Source organism: Notolepis coatsorum (genome assembly GCF_963971535.1).
Source record: "Notolepis coatsorum genome assembly, chromosome: 3".
Lineage (NCBI taxonomy): Eukaryota > Metazoa > Chordata > Actinopteri > Aulopiformes > Paralepididae > Notolepis > Notolepis coatsorum.
Genome location: NC_140167.1, coordinates 49,835,811 through 49,858,088, shown reverse-complemented (window position 1 = coordinate 49,858,088; position 22,278 = coordinate 49,835,811). Strand labels below are relative to the sequence as shown.

The following is a 22,278-nucleotide window of genomic DNA, read 5'->3' as shown; positions in this document are numbered from 1 at the left end:
AATAGTTCAGAGTATATTTGCTTATAAAACGTAATTGTCTAATTCAATTATCTTTTATTTCTCCACGTGGTGAATACACAGGTCACAATATGTTTACATGAACGTTTTGGAGTTTTATTTGGAGTGTATTTCGTGACTGTATACAGTGTAAGGGAACATCAGGCTCCTGATATCCCCCACTTCCAGTGATGAAGCTAAGCTATGCTAACGGAGCGACTGTTCCCAAAGCTAAATGCACGCACAGAGACAAAAAAGGTATGTATCTTCTTGTCTAACTCCAGGGAAGATGTTAAATAAGCTAATTTCCCAAAATGTTGGAGTTTTCCTTTAACCCTGGTCAACCTGTGCAGATATTCTGCACGAATAATTACTGCAGTGCAGGCCTGCTCAGAGCGGTCAATTTTGGCAATCACTGGCATTTTTCTTACAGAGGAAAACATTTATAATAAAAAATAATAATAATAATAATTAAAAAAATAAATAAATATATATATATATATATATATATATATATATATATATATAGGTATATGTAAATTAATAATAATTATGAATTATGAGTGAATTTGTGTTTCACGTGTTGTCATAGAGAAACCTCCACTGCTCACTATACATGCTGCCACTTGAAGACAACATTAGAAAACATAGCTACGCAGTTGACACACAATTGTACATCTCCACTGAACCCAATTATCCCACAGCTATTTACTCAATTTCTGCCTGTATCTTAGCAATAAACAAATCGATGACAAACAACTTCCTAAAATGAAATGAGGACAAAACTGAAATCCTACTTGTCGGCCCTATAACAAAAAGAGAAATGTTACAGAGCAATATGGGGCAACTTACTCCTTGGATCAAACCCGAAGTTACAAGTCTTGGTGTTATAATAGACTCAGACCTAAGCTTAAAATCATACTCACACCTAAGCTTAAAATCACACATCAACAAGGTGACAAAAACATCATTATTCTACCTTAGAAACATAGCTAAGGTATGGCCATTTATAAATCAAAAGGACACTCAAAAGCGCACCACTTGTTTTAAGTAAGGCCAATATTTCTATGTATGCAGATGATTCAACATATATATATATACATACATATATATATGTTGGCATTCACAGCCAATGAGTTAAATACATGTAGAGTTTCAATCAGTGGTTGAATAGATGAGGGATAATACATTGGTCATGAATGTTTTGAATACAAATGGCATTATATTTTGTTCAAACAGCTCTCTTAGTAGGAAGGGACAACATGGCATTCCAAGGGTGGGGGTCGTGAAGGCCATTGTCTTATTCTACACCAGACGCTGATTGCCCTTTGAATGAATCCCGCGCTTTGGGATAACCGTCCTCATTAATCAGCCGAAGCATCCTTACCCCAGCGATGTTGTCGTCAGCTAATTAGACTTGTAACGGCCTCTTCAAAAGGCTTCACCGCTCATTAGCCCTTTCACTGCCACGCTACCAAACGGTTAACCCTTTCACTGCGACAATACACAGAAGGTTAACCCTTTCACTGCCACACAACAGCCGGTTAACCCGTTCACTGCCACAGGCGACCATCGGTTGTGTGATAGTAAAGGGCTAACCTTCTGTCGTGTGGCAGTGAAAGGGTTAAAGCTCAATGACCTGCTTCTTCTTCTCTCCCCTCTCGCTTGTCTCGGAAACAGCAGTGGTGATGTCACTCGCTGTCAGTCATCACCATCACACTCGTCGTGATCTCAGTGAGACAGACAGTAGGATGGACAGACAGACAAACATACACAGTTCTGTACTGTTGTGTTTATCTTTGAGGACAGGAGTGAGGGTTCGTTCTGTTAAGAATTTGCTGACTACAGAGAGACTGCTGGTTGTCCACTGCTGGTCAGTGAATACCACAACCACAACACCAGAGGGAGTTCCACAAATCATGTTCAACCCAGATTCGGCTCAAACGAGGGACTAAACACGTTTCGCAATTATGCCACAACAATGTAGAACGCCCTACCCACAGCCGTAAAATAATGTGAATCCCTACCCACCTTCAAAACCGCTCTCAAAGAGCACCTACGGGAGGCTGATATTCATAACGGCCCCCGGTAAATGTCCAAAAACGAGAGTTATAGGCCCTAATATGATAGATTATCGATTGGCGTTTCTTTCCTATACACGCTATATTAAAAAATTCAAATGTATATGATCGGTATACATTATGCTTCATCATGCGTGAAGGGGGGGGGGGGTCGTTTATAATTCCTTGATTGTCAGTAACGGCTTTATTTAGTATGGGTAGATATATTGATCAGATGGTTTGCAGTGAAATGAATAAACAATCGGGCTGAAAATAACGTTACTGTCCTCTTACCGTTCGCCGATGAGACTGGAGGAAAAAGATCCCAATTATTTGACGCCGATCTCCTAGATCCATTTCCGGTTTGTATGGCGCAACAAACGCCGAAATCATATCGATTATTAAGTTTAGAAAGCGATCCAAATGCACTATTGTGTTTGTCTCTGGATCCATGTAACAAGATATTACTGCTGGAGGGATTTCCTCGATGCACCAGCGCCACTTCCGGTTTTGGCGAGAGTGTAACTCGCCCGACCATCCACCAGGCGGCGGTATTGAGGCGTTGCAATCTCATACAGGGTCCCGCTGCAGTCCGGAGGTTGGCTGGATGAATTATGAATGCCATGGCGAAAAAATGAAATATTGATCCCAAAAACGATTTACGCCGTTGTTGGCGTTCAACGCATGGTGGGCAAAAACGGCGTAACTCGTTCTTGGCGACCAATGTGTTAACAATTGTGTGTATTGAGCCGTACTGTATTTTACCCATTCTGCAATCTGTTAATGAAGTTTTCAATCAATCAATCAGTCCGATTGACTCCACACATCATCACACCTTTGTGTGTGTAAACTCTTTTTACCTTACGAGTAAACGGAGTTCAAATACGACTACATTAAAGGTAATAGGTAACATAACAAGATAAAAACAAAGTTAAAAACGGGAAATCACCTAAAATACAAGATAAAAAATAGTCTGACATCTGCTAAAACAGGTACAGACTGATACACAGTCATGGTTTTGAACTGTGCATAGGTTGGAAGAGTATTGATCTTTAAAAGTCAACATAGATGTTGAAGTTCTTTTATCACATGTGTCTTGCACTGACCGTCACCTATACGTCAACCTATATATTGTTGTCTCACAACAATGACAAAAAAGTGGTTTTGTAGGTGTTCTTAATGGTACTTTAGAGGAGAATGTTGTGTCATCCTGCACACGGGGGCGTATAGTGAGAGTGATTTAGTGGTTTAAAGGGGGAGGAGAGGAGAGCCACATATAGAAATATCAGCGCCATGCTATGCAACATACATTTCTCTCCCACTGACCGTGCTTTGGTGAGGCTGCCTTTACAGTTGCTGTTGTTGTGTGTGGTTATATATATGATTCTATATGTGGCTCTCCTCTCCTCTCCTCTCCTCTCCTCTCCTCTCCTCTCCTCTCCTCTCCTCTCTTCTTCCTCTTTGAAGTAGTGCTGGTATCCATTCAATGAATATGAATATACCTGCATATAACCACTCTATATACTTACTTATACACCTGCATATAACCCATAGCTCTGTATGATAGCATGTACAATAATGCTGTATACCGTATATATATATATATAAATGTATTTTATATATATATATATATATATATATATATATATATATATATATATATATTTATTTTCACCGCATATATATCTGTCCACACCTGTACTTACCTGCACATAGTCCTTTTACATATCTGTAGATACTATTATCTATATCTGTACTAAGGCTATTCAAATATTTAATCTGATTAATCGCATGATTGTCCATAGTTAATCGTGATCAATCACAAATTAATCGCATATTTTTTATCTGTTCTAAATCTACCTTAAAGTTGTAATACTCTTATCAACATGAGAGTCAACAAATGCTTTCTTTATGCAGCCATTTAACACAAAAGGGTGACCCTCATGCATTACAAATTTGCATCAAATTCAAAACAGAGTGATGCGCAAAATAACTTAAAAGAAAATAATCATTTAAAACAATGAATAAAGTGTGCATGAAATAATGGGGGAAAGAAAACGCTAGGCACTTGTTACATTCACCCACACAAGGACTCACCCCCCCCTCTCTCTCTCTCTCTCTCTCTCTCTCTCTCTTCTCTCGTCAGGTCAAGAGTTTATTCATCACATACATACCAGGGCATACAGTGTAATGCGGTTGGCCATGCCCGCTACGATTGTGCAATAAAACAATAGTAATAGTAATAATAATAAGATAACTAAAATAGACATGATAAATAGACATGTTAATAAATCACTTAGAGGTACTGGATCCTATGTACACTCCTATACAATGTGCAGTTTTACTTCTATGTCCCTATGCTATACTTGCTGTTACTAACTATACTACCGGGTATGCAACAATCACAACAAGTTATTTTCTTAAAGTGTCCTTTTTCCCTTCCTTTAAAGTGTCCTTTTCTTGTGTGTTTAAAGTTACCTATGGTGCGTTTGTGTGTGACACACACGCACCACACACACACACACACACGCACTTTGTTAATAACGCGTTCACTTTGACAGCCTTAATCTGTACATATCCTATTCTTATCAGTTCCGCTGCTGGCCAGTATGACTACTACATACCGTCTTTATACCTACCTGTATCACTGTACATAATTATACTAACGTCACAGTGACCAATCGCAGCCACTCTTATTGTCTGGGACCAAATACGGCCACGCCCCATTCCCAGTAAAAAGTGGGAATCTCTAGAATGAATTTCGGGTGACGGTGTATATGGAAGTGACTCTAAAGGTGACACTTTCTGTTGTCAGTAGATGGCAGCATTGGTTTAAAATTAAAAGGTGAAAATGTTGAAAACTACAACAATACACTTCCCAAGATCCTTAGCACAGGTCACAGGTCACTGGGATGTGTCTATTATTCGACGTGATCTGAACAGCGGTAAACTATTACTGCGGCCTCAGTATAGCGACCGCGAATGGTAAACTAATTATCTTAACTAAAGTGCGCTGGTAGCGTTACATTATGTTGTCTAAAGGGGGGGACATATGGTACAATTTAAGATTTGAATGATAATCGGCATATAAAGGACAACATAAAGCATCGTTAATTTGTAAGAAACCTCAATGAAAACGGTAATATTCGCTATTGTTATGAAAATGTGATAGAATCCTATAAAAATGTGGACGCATTTGGTCTACGACTCTACGTTCCGTTACAACTCTGTACATACATCTGATTAGCACTACACTCAGTACTAATTTGTATGTTTTTTACCCAGTTTAATCACCTGTATATTGTATATTGCTGTTGCACTTTACTGTGACATTTGCACTCTGGTTGGATGCCAAACCTCTTCGTTGTACTGTACTTGTGCTGTATAATGACAATACATTTGAATCTAATCTAATAGGAGTTTGTAAGCCAAGAACGGTGTGTTGTGGAAGTGGAAATGCACCATAACCGTTAGTTCTCTTGAGTTCATAATTTTTCTTTGATTTTGATTGAGATGTGAAACTATTCATGTTAAAAGCGTATCTAAGAATAGCGCATATGTTACCCGGAAGACCCAGGCCATTATTATGTTGACTTAAAGTGGTGATGTGTAATAGTGGCACCTGCTGGCCGTGAGTGGTACTGTCACTGTGTTTTTCAATACATTTCCCGTGAGCGTCTTTGCTCTGTTGCATCTGTGTGCTTTCCTCTTTCACATGCAGACGTTCTGCATAGGTAATTCTTGCTTTTTGTGGTGGTCGAGGTGGCTGCATATTTGTTTTCCAAATAGCCTGCATTCTGTGCCCGCAAAGAAACGACTGTCTCATTTTCAGGCTATGGTAGCGAAAGTGCGTGGTGAGTCGGCAGCAGTCTCAATTGGTTCTGTACACGCTCCTGAATATGTTTAATGAATAGAAAAAGTACACATTGTCGCTTTAAAGCGACTACAGTTTTAACTTTGTTTTGTATCTAGTCCTAAACGCTCCCAAGATCGGTGTAATTAATTTTCAGATGAGCGTACTTCATGCTTAGCCCTGTGGGCATACAGAGAGAAAGGCTCTCCTCCTCTCCACTTTATTATTCCGCTCTCTCCCCCTCTCAAGTATACTGTACCTAATTGGAACATTATTCCCCTCCTCCGTCATTCGCTCCATGCATGTTGTTCCATCCCCATAAACCAGCGACCCTCCCAGTCTGTGTTGCCCTGTAATCCCTGTAATCTGGCAGAGTGGCCATCGCATGCACCTCATCGCTGAGGTCGCCTAGTCTGTTGATAAGATAATAAGATACGGTTTGGGGCCTGTGTAGCATTCTCTCTCAGTGCCACCTCTCTCTGTTGCCAGTCATTGGGCCTCATTCACGAAGCGATATAAGAACAGATTTCGTTCTTAACTAGCATTTCTTCTTATTTTGTTCTTACCTGGGATTCAGCAATGTTTTCTTATTTGAGCTTTTCTCTTAGGCAATACCAAATTCTAAGAGTGGTCGAGACCACTCTTACCCAGATAAGAAACTCTTATCAAGTAATTTTTTTATTTTTATTTTTTAAAGGTCAATTGCCCCCAAATATGACTTTAAAACCCCAGAACTTTTCAATAATAATAATAATAATAATAATTATAACTTATTGCGTGTGTTCTGAAATGGATTATATATTTCTGTTAGAACAGTTAGATGCGGGCGGCTAAGTGGCGCAGTGGGCAAGGCACTCTCCACTAACGCAGGATATGCTGGGATCGAGCCCAGCTCTCGGCCTTGCTACCAGCTTGGCTGGTCGTTCATACTAACACAATTGGCAGTGTTAGGGGTGGGAAAGCTGGTGGGTGGGGATTGGACGTTGTGGACAGCGACTCCTACAGGTCGGTTGGTGCGCCTGTACAGCAGAATCAGGAAGTAACGGGGGCAGTGTGAGCCTCTCACGCGTTACTCCTCGCCACTGAGAGATCGTGCTGTTCAGGTGAAAAGATGCGACAGCTGCCTCCTCGTGTACCGGAGGGGACACGTGATGCAAGGCTTGGTCCTCACTGCAGCCGGCCAGTGGAAGGCATAGTCTAGCAACGTTCGAGACAGGGGAGGGGAGAATTGAAGGGAGAATTGGCGAGGCGAAATTCGGATGGGAGAAAAATAGAAAAATAAGGAGAAAAAGTGGATACAAAAAAATAAAAAAAGAACAGTTAGATGTTCTGGCCACCCATATAAAGCATATTTAGAGATCGTCTAGATCAGTGGTTCCCAAACTTGTTTATGCGGACCATTAGATTGTTATCATTTGCGGACCACCTCATATGCAAACAGTAAAAATAAATAAATAAACAACTGACTTTGACCCGCGTCGCGCCCACTGTGTCCGTTGCCTCAGAATGGATTTGGTAGAGAGAGAGAGATGTACTATATACTGTATATTTGTATGTCTTGTATGTCATAAATGTCTTGATGAATTGAAAATTGAGGAAATGGAGTATTTTTATGGTCTGCATCCTCTTAGCAGTTGTTTGTATTGAGCCGTACTGTATTGTACCCATTCTGAAATCTGTTAATAAAGTTTTCAATCAATCAATCCAGTCTGACTTGGAGCACGCATTGTACTATGCGGAGAGATGTGCCATCCAGTCTGACTTGAAGCACACACTGTACTATGCGCACTGCCAGCCAGGCTTTTTAATATGCGGAGATATTCAGACTAGATCTATTTGCAGAGCCAGATGAGTGGCTGCTTAACCGTTAACCGGTATTCCAACCTACTACGGGATTGGCTCTTGACAAGCGCACAGTCGTTCAGTCTTGACAAAGCCTACTTTGCTGGAATGATTAATTTTGCACGTACTGTATACAGTACGTGTGTGTGTGCGTGGATCTAATACGGTCTGTATTGATCGATTTATGATAAAAACAGGTTAACTGACTAAAAACAATTAAAATAAATATTTGGTAATAACACCTTTTATTTCTGTTTTGCTGGCATAGGAATCACAGTGGTAGGCTAATGAAGAGTGTTGCTAGGTTACAAGCTCAATCAATCACTGTGGTTGATGCGACGTATCAACAAAATAAAACAAAGTGGTGCGATGAAGTAGGAATGAGGAGTTGCTTGGTTATGACTGAGTGCATTATCTTTCAAATGTGGCTCACTGAAATGTTTCTCAGCCACCCAACCATGATGAACTAACTGCTATACTGGTTGATATGGTCAGGATTTAGGCGTGTCACAAACAAAGACCAGATGTCCTCCACTTAGCATAAGCTAGCTTTCCACTTTAGCTCCATATAGTTTGACGGTGGCAATTGGTATAATTACCTTGCAGCAAGCTTGTTGTTGTGTCTCCTTGACCCTTAGCCTGAGCAGAGAGAGGAGAATAAAAGCACCAAATTAAGTGTGTGTGTGTGTGTGTGTGTGTGTGTGTGTGTGTGTGTGTGTGTCTGTCAACCCATCAAGGTGTATTCCCGTAATGAGACCTACCCATACCTTGACCACAGGTTTAACATCGCTGGAGAGTGGGGGGAGCAGGTCGAGGAGCTCACTACAAGATACAAGATACTTTAATGCCACACAACGATGGTCGGTGGTAATTGTTTGCGGTACAGATTGTTAAGCACTGGTTACATCAACATGAAACATCAAACATCAAATGCCCACCTCCCAATCCCCACAATAAATACATATATACATAAATACATACAGGACAGTCACGGTAACAGTGTCAGTCAGTGACAGATGCTTGCCCGTCTGTGCAAAGGGGGGCGGGCCGCGTCTATGCCAAATACCGGGTTCCTCTGATTGGCCACTAAGCCCACGTGACCGCGCGCTAGCACGCCCCCCTTATCGCCCGCTGCCGCGCTGTGAAGCGGAAGAGCCAGCGAGGCGACACAAGGCGGTGGTTTCAGCAGCAGCGGCCGTCTTCTTCCGAGGCGGCTCGTTCTTATTAATCCCTAATGTCATGTATGTTGTGTATGTCATAAATGTCGATATGAATTGAAAATGGGGGACCCTGATGTAAACAAGACGAAAGTCTTTCTCTGGTCTGCATCCCCTTAACAATTGTGTGTATTGCGCCGTACTGTATTGTACCCATTCTGCAATCTGTTAAATAAAGTTTTCATTCATTCATTCATTTCTCCCCCACTACTCTCAAAAGTAACACTAAATAGATAAAGTACAACAACGCCAGACTCAAGAAACTGTGTTCCCTTTGGATGTGTTCTCATAAACAATGTTTGTTTACACTGCACACGACACTCAAGACTGCATGGGTGTAATCTCTCCTCTATCAAAGAGGTTGCGTTCAGGAATCGACGTTGTGATGTCCTACGGATCTTCCTCTCTAAAAGCCCCACGCAATACAGCATGTCTTGAATGTTCAGGCAGGAATTCACCGCAAGAAAATGTGTTGCTAATCTTTGTTCAGTACAATATGATTGGAAAAATAAGCTACATCTGGAATGAATAAAGTGATTTTTCTTTTTTCTAACTGTCAATGGTACCAGCGTCTTTTTCTCCAGTAGCGCGACTAATATCCATATCAGTTACATCATCCAAGGTATTGTTACTCAATGTTTGTGAGCGTGGTTTGGAGATATTCACAGTAATTGTTAATTCAGTAAAGTAGTCAGATCTACTCTTTATTGAAGGTATGATATGATTCTACGATTAATACTACAAATGTAATGGTCCTCAATGAGTATAACAATTACACAAAACATTAGCTTTATATCAGCCTTTCTGAAAGAAGAAATGGTTTCTTTATACATAGTCCTATATATATAATTTGAAATAAAAAAATACCATGTTCCTTAGTCCTGTATTATGATCAAACAATTACACAAAAATGCATCCTATATAGACTCATATGCCAAAACATTCAGAAATACCCAAATTATGCGAGTTTGTTTTTTTATGACATGCACAACTACAAGCTTTTAAGAACACTGACATAACCGCTGAATATCACTGAAATCCAAGTTAATGTATATCTTAGAAGTTCTTTGTTTCATCGTACAAACAGCCAAAGCTGTCATGTATGTTGTGTATGTCATAAATGTCGATATGAATTGAAAATGGGGGACCCTGATGTAAACAAGACAAACGTCTTTCTCTGGTCTGCATCCCCTTAACAATTGTGTGTATTGCGTCAAAGGGAACACAGTTTCTTGAGTCTGGCGTTGTGGTACTTTATCTATTTTACTTTTGGAAGTAGTGGGGGAGAAATGAATGAATGAAAACTTTATTTAACAGATTGCAGAATGGGTACAATACAGAACGGCGCAATACACACAATTGTTAAGGGGATGCAGACCAGGGGCGGAGCTAGGGGGTGGCTACCTGGGCTCAAGCCCCGGATGTATTCTGAAAAGCCCCGAATCTATTTAAAAAATATATATATATTTTTTTTTTTTTTATTTTTTACAATTCATCATTGTTACATGAAAATATGTTTGCACCAGATTTAGCAGAAGCTAATTTCCATCTGTGGTCTATCCAGCTGCTAACTGTATTTGAGTGAGTTAAGTCTTGGTGTTATGGTAGACTCAGACCTAAGCTTTAAATCACAATCAACAAGTTGACAAAAACTAGAGAGACTTTCGTCTTGTTTACATCAGGGTCCCCCATTTTCAATTCATATCGACATTTATGACATACACAACATACATGACATTAGGGATTAATAAGAACGAGCCGCCTCGGAAGAAGACGGCCGCTGCTGCTGAAACCACCGCCTCGCGTCGCCTCGCTGGCTCTTCCGCTTCGCAGCGCGGCAGCGGGCGATAAGGGGGGCGTGCTAGCGCGCGGTCACGTGGGCTTAAGTGGCCAATCAGAGGAACCCGGACGTGTGTATACCTTCCGCAACGGAATTCGGTTTCCGGGTTCCTCTGATTGGCCGCGACCGCCACGTGACCCGCCCCCCCCCCCTATCCAGCGCTGCCACGCGCGGCAGAGCGAGCGGCCGCGGACTCGCTTCCTCAATTTATACGCATGGAAGTATTGACTGAATGAATGCGATTTGAGGGAGGAGACGGAGTTAGGGAATTAGAGCAGAGTTTGTTGTCTAACATCATTGAATTGAAGTTAGGAGCGGTAAGGTATGCAAGGGTGTTAGACGATGGGAACTTGTTTATAGGATGTGTAAGTATAGTGCAGGTATAAGGCAAGGGAAATAAAGAGCCCTGGCCAGGTGAAGGTCAGTAGAGTGGTGATAGTAGGGGAGAAAAGGGATGGTGGTTGCAAGGGGGTGATTAGTGGAATTCCAATTAACACTATGGGTGCCATGGGTTAAATTCATTATATACCATAGGTTGCCGGCTCTATTTGTCTATGGAGAAGTACCCCTTCTTTGCAGGGCTATAACTTTTTTAATTCTATTGCTACATTGCCATTATTAGGGCCCATTCAAAGTCCTATATGTATTGTTCATTGTGTAGCAACGTTAAACTTTTTCATTCACATATTCATAGTAAAGTATGGTCTAATGTATAAGTATGTTTTCATCTCTTTCTGCAGCTTTCTCCAGAACGTGATTGTAACTGAGGGGTTACAAAACCCTGACTGTATTAAAGATTGTGATAGATTAAACCACTGCTAGTTATGTACTTTAATTACTGGCCAGACAGTACATCAAATATAGATGGTGAACACCCACAAGAACACGGCATTGACAAAGAAATAGTATTTGAGGGTATTTTATTATTATTATTATGCAACATTAGGTTACAGAATGAGAATTAGGGTCACGCTTGTATGGCGAAGAATATGCGTAAAGTCAGTCAATAGCATGAGTCACTAAGAATAGCAGGAATCCTACGATGGGTCTAAGTTGACACCACCTGTTGTATAATAGCAACTATATAAGGCAACACTGGTACCGCCTGGAGACAATGGGTTCCCTCCGGGGGTGTAAGGCCTGGAGGGTAGAGGAATGTTCGGGTACTCAGTCTGATTCAATGAGGAATAAAGAGACTCCAGGTACAGGAGTCGGTCCTTGTAAATCCCTTGATCAGCAGCAAAGCAATAATTGTAATCCAAATGCTCGATAGCATTGATGACAGTTAGCCAGCCTCCGTCCACGAGGCCAGCCCGAGTTGTAATCCTCACGAGGTTGAATCCCAAACGATAGTGGAAATCAACGATGCTCTTCTCCGGGTAACACGTTCCAAATCAATATAATCCAACCAGTAATGGTTCTGCAATCGCCGACGCCGATTCTCCTGTGTACATGTCCAACGGTTCTCCGCCTAGGACTCCTCGGGTGTGGGCGACGTATTTAGGCCACACACCCTGGCTAAGTACACTAGCTAAAGACACGACGAACCGCTGGGTAATGCTACACACGAACGAACTGTGGCCGCACGATATACAATAAATGAACGACTATTTACTTCACATTAGATTAGGTCGAACTCGACGTTACTGCATTAAACTCTGACACTTTACTATTCTATTCGCACATGGTTCTCAACGCTCTGTTAGACGCACGGTTGCTCACTTCACTGCACGTTGACTCGGGATGAACAACAACTCTGCGCACCTGCGCCGTATATATACTTAAGTGACTATCTAGTCCCAAACCGCAGTCTTTGTCTGGTATCAATACGCCGTCTCCGGGCATGTCCTGACATGCCTGAACTTGTCTTTGAACCTGCCGTTGGGGGCCTGCGCGCTGGCGCCTAGGGGCGCTGTCCAATAAGGAGAGCGAATATTACTCTGGTTTGAACGCAGGTAAAGGGATATTCCGTGTATATATATAAATAATATACAAAGTATATCAAACAATAAAGGTAGATTCTCAGTTTAATCTGGCCCTTCACAACAGTGATATATAGCCCCAAATGCATTATATTGATGATGAAATACAGTTTGATAGCAATCGGGGCGATATAAAAAATTTCAATTGGACGTACTTCTAGAATGATCTACGTATGATCTGATGATGACCGGATGGGCGGGGGATCGTTTATAATTCCGTGGGCAGCGTTATATCATTCATCTAGTGTGGGTGATATGTTCATCATAACAGTTTATATGGAATACGATCAAAAATAACGCTGAATCTTACCGTATCCTCCTCGCGCCGTTGGGCGATGAGCGTGGAACAGTCATTTACCTATTATGGTATGTAGAAATATCGGGTCCATTTCCAGCTTGTATAATAGTATATATGTCCAAATCATGTTGTTTATCGAGTTATTGGCAATCGATCGCTATGTATTGTGTCGAGATCGAGTCCCGGGAGCCAAACAGAGTGCCCGGAAGTAATATGGCCGACCAGCACAACCTCCATAGCACTTCCTGTTTGGCGATTGCGCCGATCGGCCACCAGATGGCGCTCCTGAACCGCCAGAGAGCTCAGTGGGTCCTCCTGGTGGATCTCAGGCCAGCGGAGGGGAAATATGAATCCGATCGCAGATTTTTGAAATATTGATATAAGGACGCTGTACAGTGTCCTCCGGCAACTTGAGCATGGCCGGGAATGACGCTGTAAAGCGTTTCCCGGCAGTCAAAGTGTTAAGGTGAGTGAAGAGCAGCTGTTGGGAGAGTTGAGGGGTGACGAACGTAATGGGAAAGTTAAGAGTGTAGAAAGGATAAAGAGAGGGGCAGAGAAGGAGGAGACGGGGACGATAGTCATTCAGTTTGAGGGTGAGGTTAGTCCGAAAGTGATATTTTTAGGGTTTTTGGCATATAGGGTTAGGGAGTTTGTGCCGAAACCGTTGAGGTGTTACAGGTGCCAGGAGTTTGGGCATATAGCTAAGTTGTGTAGGAAGGGGCAGAGATGTGGTAGATGTAGTGGGGAGCATAAGTATGGGGAGTGTGAACAGGGAGTGGAGCCGAGGTGTTGTAGTTGTGGTGGGAAGCATAGTGTAGGGTATTGGGGTTGTGAGGCGATGAAGCGAGAGGTAGTGGTCCAGCAGGTGAGAAGGGAAGGTAGGATTTCATATGCGGAGGCAGCTAGGAAGGTAGGACAGGGACAGCAAGACAAGGGACAGGGGTTTAGGGAAGGGCAGTTGGCAGTAAGGATAGTGCAGGAGGATCAGGGAAAGCAAGATAGGTAACAGGGTTTTAGGAAAGGGCAGCTGACAGTAGAGGAAGTACAGGAGGAGAAAAGGAGGGTGTGGGGGGAGAAGTTTGGTATAGTGGCCTTTGTGGCAGGAGTAGTGATTACAACAGCGACGGTTAGTGGTAGGACAGATAGGACCAAGTTGGTAGTGCAAGCAGCAGTGGGACACTTGGGTATGGAGGGGTTGACAGTGGAGGATGTTATAAGGGAGTTAAAGAGGGTGGCTGATCAAGTAGAGTTAGAGAAGGGGGGTGTGAGTGAGCGGGTAGTTCAGAGCCAGGCCACGGGAGGTGAAGCATGTATCGTGGAGGGGGACTCAGTCAGGGGGAAGCAGCGTTAGCTGCACTCCAGGATGGTGAACGCAGAAGGGACAGTATGGGAGGTGAAGGGGGCCAGAAGATGGCGTTATTGTAAAGTTACGATCGTGTCAAGCTAGAGGAAGTGGCGGTAATGCACCCTGAAGGATGTGCCAACTGCCAATAAATCAAACGAAGAAGGAGAAGGAGAAGGAGAAGGAGAAGGAGAAGAAGAAGAAATGAAAACTTTATTTAACAGATTGCAGAATGGGTACAGTACGGCTCAATACACACAATTGTTAAGGGAATGCAGACCTGAGAAAGACGTTTGTCTTGTTTACATCAGGGTCCCCCATTTTCAATTCATATAGAACGACTACGCTGTAACAAATCATTAAAAAAATATACCGTTAACTGGAATATGTTGTGCCTTTAGACATATGTTGGATTATGTAATTGGTTTGTCATGACAAACAAATAAAAAAATCGCGATTTACCCGCTGGCTACAACAACACTCAGTGACTGCATGTAGTCAGAGCCAGAGCTCAGCGATGCCGCTCGCGGCAGCACATTCTCGCCGCGGACTGAGCTCTGGTGTCCGCTGGAGCAAGCCAGAGACAGCCGGCGATGCGATATTTTATTTGTTTGTCATGACAAACCAATTACATAATCCAACATATGTGTAAAGGCACAACATATTCCAGTTAACTGTATCTTTCTTTAATGATTTGTTACGGCGCAATCAATACTTCCATGCATTCGGGACCTCCATGTTTTGGGGGTATTCATCAGACAAATCGGACCCGGGGATTCGGCTCCCATCAGTCGGGCAAGAACTGCGGGTTTTCAGCCTCTCCCCTCTCTCCAGGAGCTTAAGGGGGAGCTTAGTACGCCTGCCTCTGAGGAGGTGGCTACAACCTCCAAACACAGTGACTACATGCAGTCACTGTGTGTTGTTGTAGCCAGCGGGTAAATCGCAATTTTTTTATTTGTTTGTCATGATAAACCAATTACATAATCCAACATATGTATAAAGGCACAACATATTCCAGTTAACGGTATATTTTTTTAATGATTTGTTACGGCGTAGTCGTTCTATATGAATTGAAAATGGGGGACCCTGATGTAAACGAGACAAACGTCTTTCTCAGGTCTGCATCCCCTTAACAATTGTGTATTGAGCCATACTGTATTGTACCCATTCTGCAATCTGTTAAATAAAGTTTTCATTCATTCATTCATTCATTCATTCATTCATTCATTCATTCATTCAGTCAATACTTCTATGTGTATAAATTGAGGAAGCAAGCGAGTCCGCGGCCGCTCGCGCGGCAGCGCTGGATAGGGGGGCGGGTCACGTGGCGGTCGCGGCCAATCAGAGGAAACCGAATTCCGTTGCGGAAGGTATACACGCAACCCGGACACCGAACTGCGTTGTATTTGGCATAGACGCGGGCGGGCCAGGGTGTTCAGTGTTCGGACTGCTGTGGGGAAAAAACTGTTTGTGAAGTGTGTGTGTCTGGTTAGAATGGACCTGTAGCGACCTGAGGGCATGTGCTGGAATAAGTGGTGTGCTGGGTGAGGGGGATCGTTGACTATTTTACCAGAGCGGGTGACTGTGCGTGAGGTGTAGATGGAGTCCAGAGAGGGGAGGGGGCAGCCAATTATTTTGGAGGCTGTCTTGGTGATGCGTTGGAGTTTGTGTTTGGTGTGTTTATCAGTGGAACCGTACCAGACTGTGATGGATGAGGTGAGGATGCTTTGAATTATGTCAGTGTCGAATTGGACCAGCAGGCGTTGTTGCACTCTGTACTTCCTCAGTTGCCTGAGGAGGTACAGGCGCTGCTGGGCCTTTTTGATGATGGCAGTGGTGTTAATGTCCCATTTGAGTTTATTGCTGATGTGGGTGCCTAGGAACTTGAATGATTCAGTTAGGGTTATGGGTTGGTCTGAGATGGTTATTGGGAGTATGGGTGTACATAGTTTCTCCATCGTCTACACCTGATTGACTTGTCCCCAGGCTGTGAGAGAGGTGTCTCTGGCTAAAATTCAACACCTTTTTGCCAATGTACACATCCCTCTCAAGGCACTGAGAGAAATGACAAACAAAACTGTTCAGCTGATCAGAAAGTGGGTAGGCCTCAACACACACTCCACACGGGGCATGCTCTTTCACCCCTGTGGAGAGGAAGGGCTGGGAGTCCCCAATGTCGAGTGGACCTACATAGCCACCAGGCTAGCCCACCTGCTCCACATGCTTAATAATGATGATGAAATGGCCAGGGCCTCTCTCCTGCTGGATCTACGCAGAAGGAAGATCCCCCTGGCCAGCACAGACCAGAATAACTTCCTCGGCTTCAGGAAGAAAGACTCTGGGAAACTGGACTCTCAGGCCAAGGGCTTCGGGGTCTGGTCTGACTGGCCAGATCTCAATTACCTCTGCAACCAGACGAGTTCAGCTGAAATGGACAAGACCCAACACACAGACTGAAGTCCCTGTCTCTGATGAACTTATCACAGACCCCTGTGTGGTTGTGAAGGCCAACATCACAACACTGCAGGAAGAGACTGTCAAACTGCACAGAGACTCTGCAAGGAGGGTTCTGCTTAGCATGAAGCAGTCTGAGATCAGGCAGCACTGGTGTGGACTCAGATTACAGGGAAAGCTAGCTTGTTTGGTGTTTGCTGACCACTCAGTCTCACACTCGGGGCTAGATCCACAAAGAATGGATTGCACGGAGCAAGTTGCACCCTTACTTACAATTCATTATGAATTGAAAATGGGGGACCCTGATGTAAACAAGACGAAAGTCTCTCTCTGGTCTGCATCCCCTTAACAATTGTGTGTATTGAGCTGTACTGTATTGTACCCATTCTGCAATCTGTTAATAAAATGTTCAATCAATCACCGCGCAGATTGATTGATTGAATGAACATTTAATTAACAGATTGCAGAATGGGTACAATACAGTACAGCTCAATACACACAATTGTTAAGGGGATGCAGACCATGTTGGCTTGGAGGGAGGCTATACAGTTTCACTATTAATCAGGTTTTAATCTGTTTCATCCATACATGCATTGAATTGATTAACCTTTGGTTTATACCAGGGACGCCTCATGTTCATCATCAGAACGCCAAAGGCTCATTCAATTTCTCAAATCCGTCAAACAGTGCATCTCATCACATTTACATTTACATTTAGCTGACGCTTTTATCCAAAGCGACTTACAAGTTCTGTACGACGAGTCATCAGGAAGGGTACAACTCTATCAGCTGAGTAACAATGTTCATCAAAGTGTTGCGTGTTACAGTGTATGTTAGTTTATTAGGACAAGTGCATGACAGTAAGGTTAGTTAGGGTTATATATATATATATATATATATATATATATATATATATATATATATATATATATATATATATATATTTTTTTTTTTTTTTTTTTTTTTTTTTCATTATTTCAGATAATGGTTGAAGAAGTGCGTCTTTAGTCGATGGTGAAAGATTGGACGGGTTTCGGCTGTCCTAACTGGGGTGGGTGGGTAGTTCATTCCACCATTGTGGGGCAAGGACTGAGAATAGGTGACTTCTCTCATCATCAGACATTTTAATCCCAGTTACAATATCACAATAACGTGTGAGTAACAGTGATACAATTCAACAATCCACATATTCAGATTCGTCGTAATTCATATCCACAGTCCACGCATAAAGACGCTTCAATTTATGCTTGAATGAAACACAATCCGGGCGCTCCGTTAAGCAAATACATCAACAGGGAAGAATATGAAACTAATCAGAGCCAAACGCCATTCATTAAAAATATCCCTGCAGGAATTAACATTTGCAATGCTCCGTTATTAAAATAACCACTTAGTGTGTGTCGCGACGCGCGAGCGCCGTATCCGTATAAATATGACGTGCATTATTTAGGACAAAGTTAATATATAGGCTGAATATGATTTATCAGCATTTTAGGTATATTATTTTACATTTCAAAAGCCCCCTCTAGAAAAACGAAGCACAAAAACATAATTCAGAATGGTATAATGGGATCTAGACTGAGGATTATTTCAGGAAGGGAGCTGGCATTTCTTTGCGAGGGCGTGGCCATGCAGGTTATCCAGCTAACTGAACTTAATCCTGCCCTCGACCAGGTTCAAACTTTTTGATCTGTTGCCATAGTGATTTAGACAATCTGACGTCGGGGAACGGAAAGGTCTGGCTTAAGTCAAGCTATGCTGAAAATTATCCGGCTAACTCAGTTAGCCAGGTACGAGGAACAGGGCCCAGGTGGCAGATGCTACAAAGACTGACCTCCTCAACTCTGGAATGGAGAAGACCTGGAGGTCTAGGTGACCTTTATGTTTTTTAAAAGGTTGATGGAGTTAACAGCTGCTATTTAACCATTTAATTTTGTCGTAATAAGCCCTGTGTCTCTTACTCATATCAGCTCAGACAGAGCAGCAGGCATGGATTCAGCAGACCTTCCACAGGGGTCATCTCATGTTCCCTTCTGAGTGCAAAACATTTATTCATCTCTCAGTGTGTTTACATGCACGTTCATATTCTGGATACTACCTAATAGCCCACTTAATGTCTTATTAGATTAGATTCTGATTTATTGCCATTATACAGCACAAGTACATTACAACGGAAAGAAGTTTGGCATCCAACCAGAGTGAAAATGTAACAGTAAATGTACAGGTGATTAAACTGGGTACAAAATATACAAATGAGTGCTACTAAGTGTAGTGCTAATCTGATGTATGTACAGAGTTGTAGTATGATATGTACAGTGATACAGGTATAAAGACAGTATATGGTAGTAGTCATACTGGCCAGCAGCGTAACTAGTAAGAGTAGGATATGTACAGATATAGATATAGTATCTCATCATCATTAGGTGGCTTCTTCGTTCCGAAGGTTGCCTATCACTCTCCAACCCATTCTGTCCCCACTTCTTCTCTCCAACTCCGTGACTCCGCCTCTCACTCCACTCCAATCACAGACATCGTCTACCCAGCCTCTTCTTGGTCTTCCACTTCCTCTCTTTCCATCCACCTTCCCCATCACCACCTTCTTGAACATCTCCCCGCTGGATCCTCTCAGAACATGCCCGCACAACTCCATCTTTCTCTTTTTCAACCTCTCCAGCAGCTGTCCCCCTTGCATATCCGCTCTTCTCAGTACCTCCTCATTCTTGATCTTATCCTTCCATGTTATCTTCAGCATCTTCCTCAGTGTCCACATTTCAAAAGAGTCTATCATCCTCTTTGCCTCTTCATTCAGCGTCCATGCTTCTGCTCCGTATGAAAAGACTGACATAACATACGTTTCCAAAATCCTGGTCTTCGTTTTCCAACTTATGTTTCTTCTCAATAATTCTTTATGGTTCCAGAATGCGCCCTTTGCAATTCCGGTTCTTCTCTTAATGTCCATGTTAGCTCTTCCACCTTCACTGATCCAGCTTCCAAGGTACATGTACTCCTTCACTTGTTCAAGTTTTTCTCCATCCACCTGTATTTTACAAACAGTTCCTGGTGATTTTTCAATGATCATTACTTTAGTTTTCTTTGTGTTTAGTGACATTCCATAGTTTTTGCATTCGACATTCAGCTTATTCATCATGTCCTGTAAGCACTTTTATGAGATATGTAAAAGTGCTATGCGCAGGTAAATACAGGCAGGTGTGTATATATGTGGTAAGAATATATATATATGGTATATACAGCATCTGTAAATATATATGTCCTTATATCCCGATTTACCAATATGTTTACATTTGTTTAACAAAATATAGCAAATATTACCATGACACAGAGATTACAAAACCCAACAGTAAACAGGATACGTAAGCTTCAGTATCCCAGCTAATATTGGCATATTAAGGTTTCTCATTTTCGTGATATAACCTCATCATAGATGAGAATTGGAGCTGTTTTGGTTTTATTGCCAAATCTTATCAAGGTTAACTTATCTGATATCGTGAACACTGTTTACAAACGTTGTTTATCTGTGGTACTGCATTCAGTTATACAATCATGGCCTACTCAATTAACATGTTGATCGTTATGAAACTTGACAATATAACTGGGTTTATAGAGCAAATACCATTTACAAAAGAAAATAAAAAACATAAATTGCTATAATTGTCATTTTACAAAATCATTTTTTGCAGAGGGAAAGGCTTGAACAAAAAGCATCACGGTCACACTCTCAAGGCAGGCCTTTTCTGTGTTTCTATTGATGCTCTTCCATAGATAGCTTTTCCACCCACTGTATCATTCTTTGTGCGGATGTGCGTATGAATAGATATGAATGTTCAGGCCGTCTGGTTCCCAGACAACCATTAATTACCAATCCATTACTGGAAGGAAATGAAAAGTAAGAATCCGACACCAGGTTTATTATGTCTCTCTGGTTGATCAAGTTTCATCTGTGCTATCCTATTTGCGGAGCAGTTTTCTGTATGTGTGTGTGTGTGTGTTTTTTCATGTTCATGTATGTGTGTGTGTTTGTGTTTGTATGTTTCTTTGTGTTCATGCTTAAATACATGCATTTGTAATCTGGTCTTGATCTGGTCTTATGCACTACCTATCTCCAATCGCCCCTTTCCTCTCAAAAGCCCCGGAACACCTCGTCGCCACACAACCCACCTGCTCTCGATAACCTATTTCAACCCCTCCAGTCTGGTTTTTGCCCACTCCACAGCACAGAAACTGCCCTCATCAATGTATTCAATGACCTCCTCACCTCTGTTGACACCAGAGCCCCTAACATCCTCATCCTCCTTGGCCCGAGCGCAGCCTTCGATACCGTGAGCCACAACATCCTGCTCAATTTAGAGTTGATGACTTAAGCACGATGTGTATGTCCTCAGACTTAATACAAAGGATACGCAGGAGAAGATGTTTGTATTCAGCAGGTGCTTATCTCTGAAATTGGGCCAGAGCACCAGGCATATTGAAATCGCTCGTCATCTAGTACCTGCCTACTGGTTGCCAGGTTTGTTTGGGGAGGTTTTGGGTTAATAGCATTTTCAATAGATAAGTCTCCCTCATGCCCTTTAAAACACACCTTTGCCTTTAATTGCCCCGACCATCGACCACGGATTTCTTGACAGATGTCATAATAGAGCAGATGCGTCAAGATACAGTGTACCAATAGGCTAATCTTTCATCTGTGTGTGTGTGTGTGTGTGTCTGTTTTTCATATGTTTTAAACTTTTGTGCAACAGATTTGATAATCAGTGGGCTATGATACGTTTGTCATGGAACACCATCTGACACGTATACAGTAACAGACTGACTCAGGTAGAATATGTGAGACGAATAGGTCATATCTCCCATTCAGCCAGAAATCGGATATACAAAACGGGGGTCAAAACACAGCAACAAATGGAGGGTCTCGTTGCGGAGGTTTCCAAGGACGATGAAGGCCTTTATGGTGCAAAACATGTCTGCACCGACAATGCAAAGAAAATGGTGATTTGGGCAGGTGACAGACAGTGGCCTCAGTTGGAGATATTTATGTACAGGTGTCAAGCTCGCCACATGGGTGTCGACAACTTGAGTCGGTACTAACAAGTGAATGACAGGAGATCTTAAATAGAACACTGTGGGTATAAACGTCTCATGCATTGTTAACTTGAGGAGTAGATCTTTTTCATATCGACTGCATCATGAAAGACAGAATAAGCAAACAATATTAGAACAAATATCAATATATATAGACCAAGGGCACTGATCCTAAATAATAGGCCTAGATTTTGATTCTATAATGAATAATATAATAATGGCAGACAATATGGAAAATGGTCACCTTTTCTCAGGATCCTGTACCGTGTAGTAAAAATTAACTTAAGTTGAAAGTC

The 22,278-nt window shown here is 42.2% G+C and overlaps 1 protein-coding gene across 1 annotated transcript in view; it reads left to right on the top strand.

Annotated features, from left to right (window-relative positions):
• fancm (FA complementation group M) overlaps positions 1-22,278 on the top strand; it is a 122,156-nt gene that overhangs the window by 33,015 nt on the left and 66,863 nt on the right. The gene's annotated exons all lie outside the window — the stretch shown is intronic.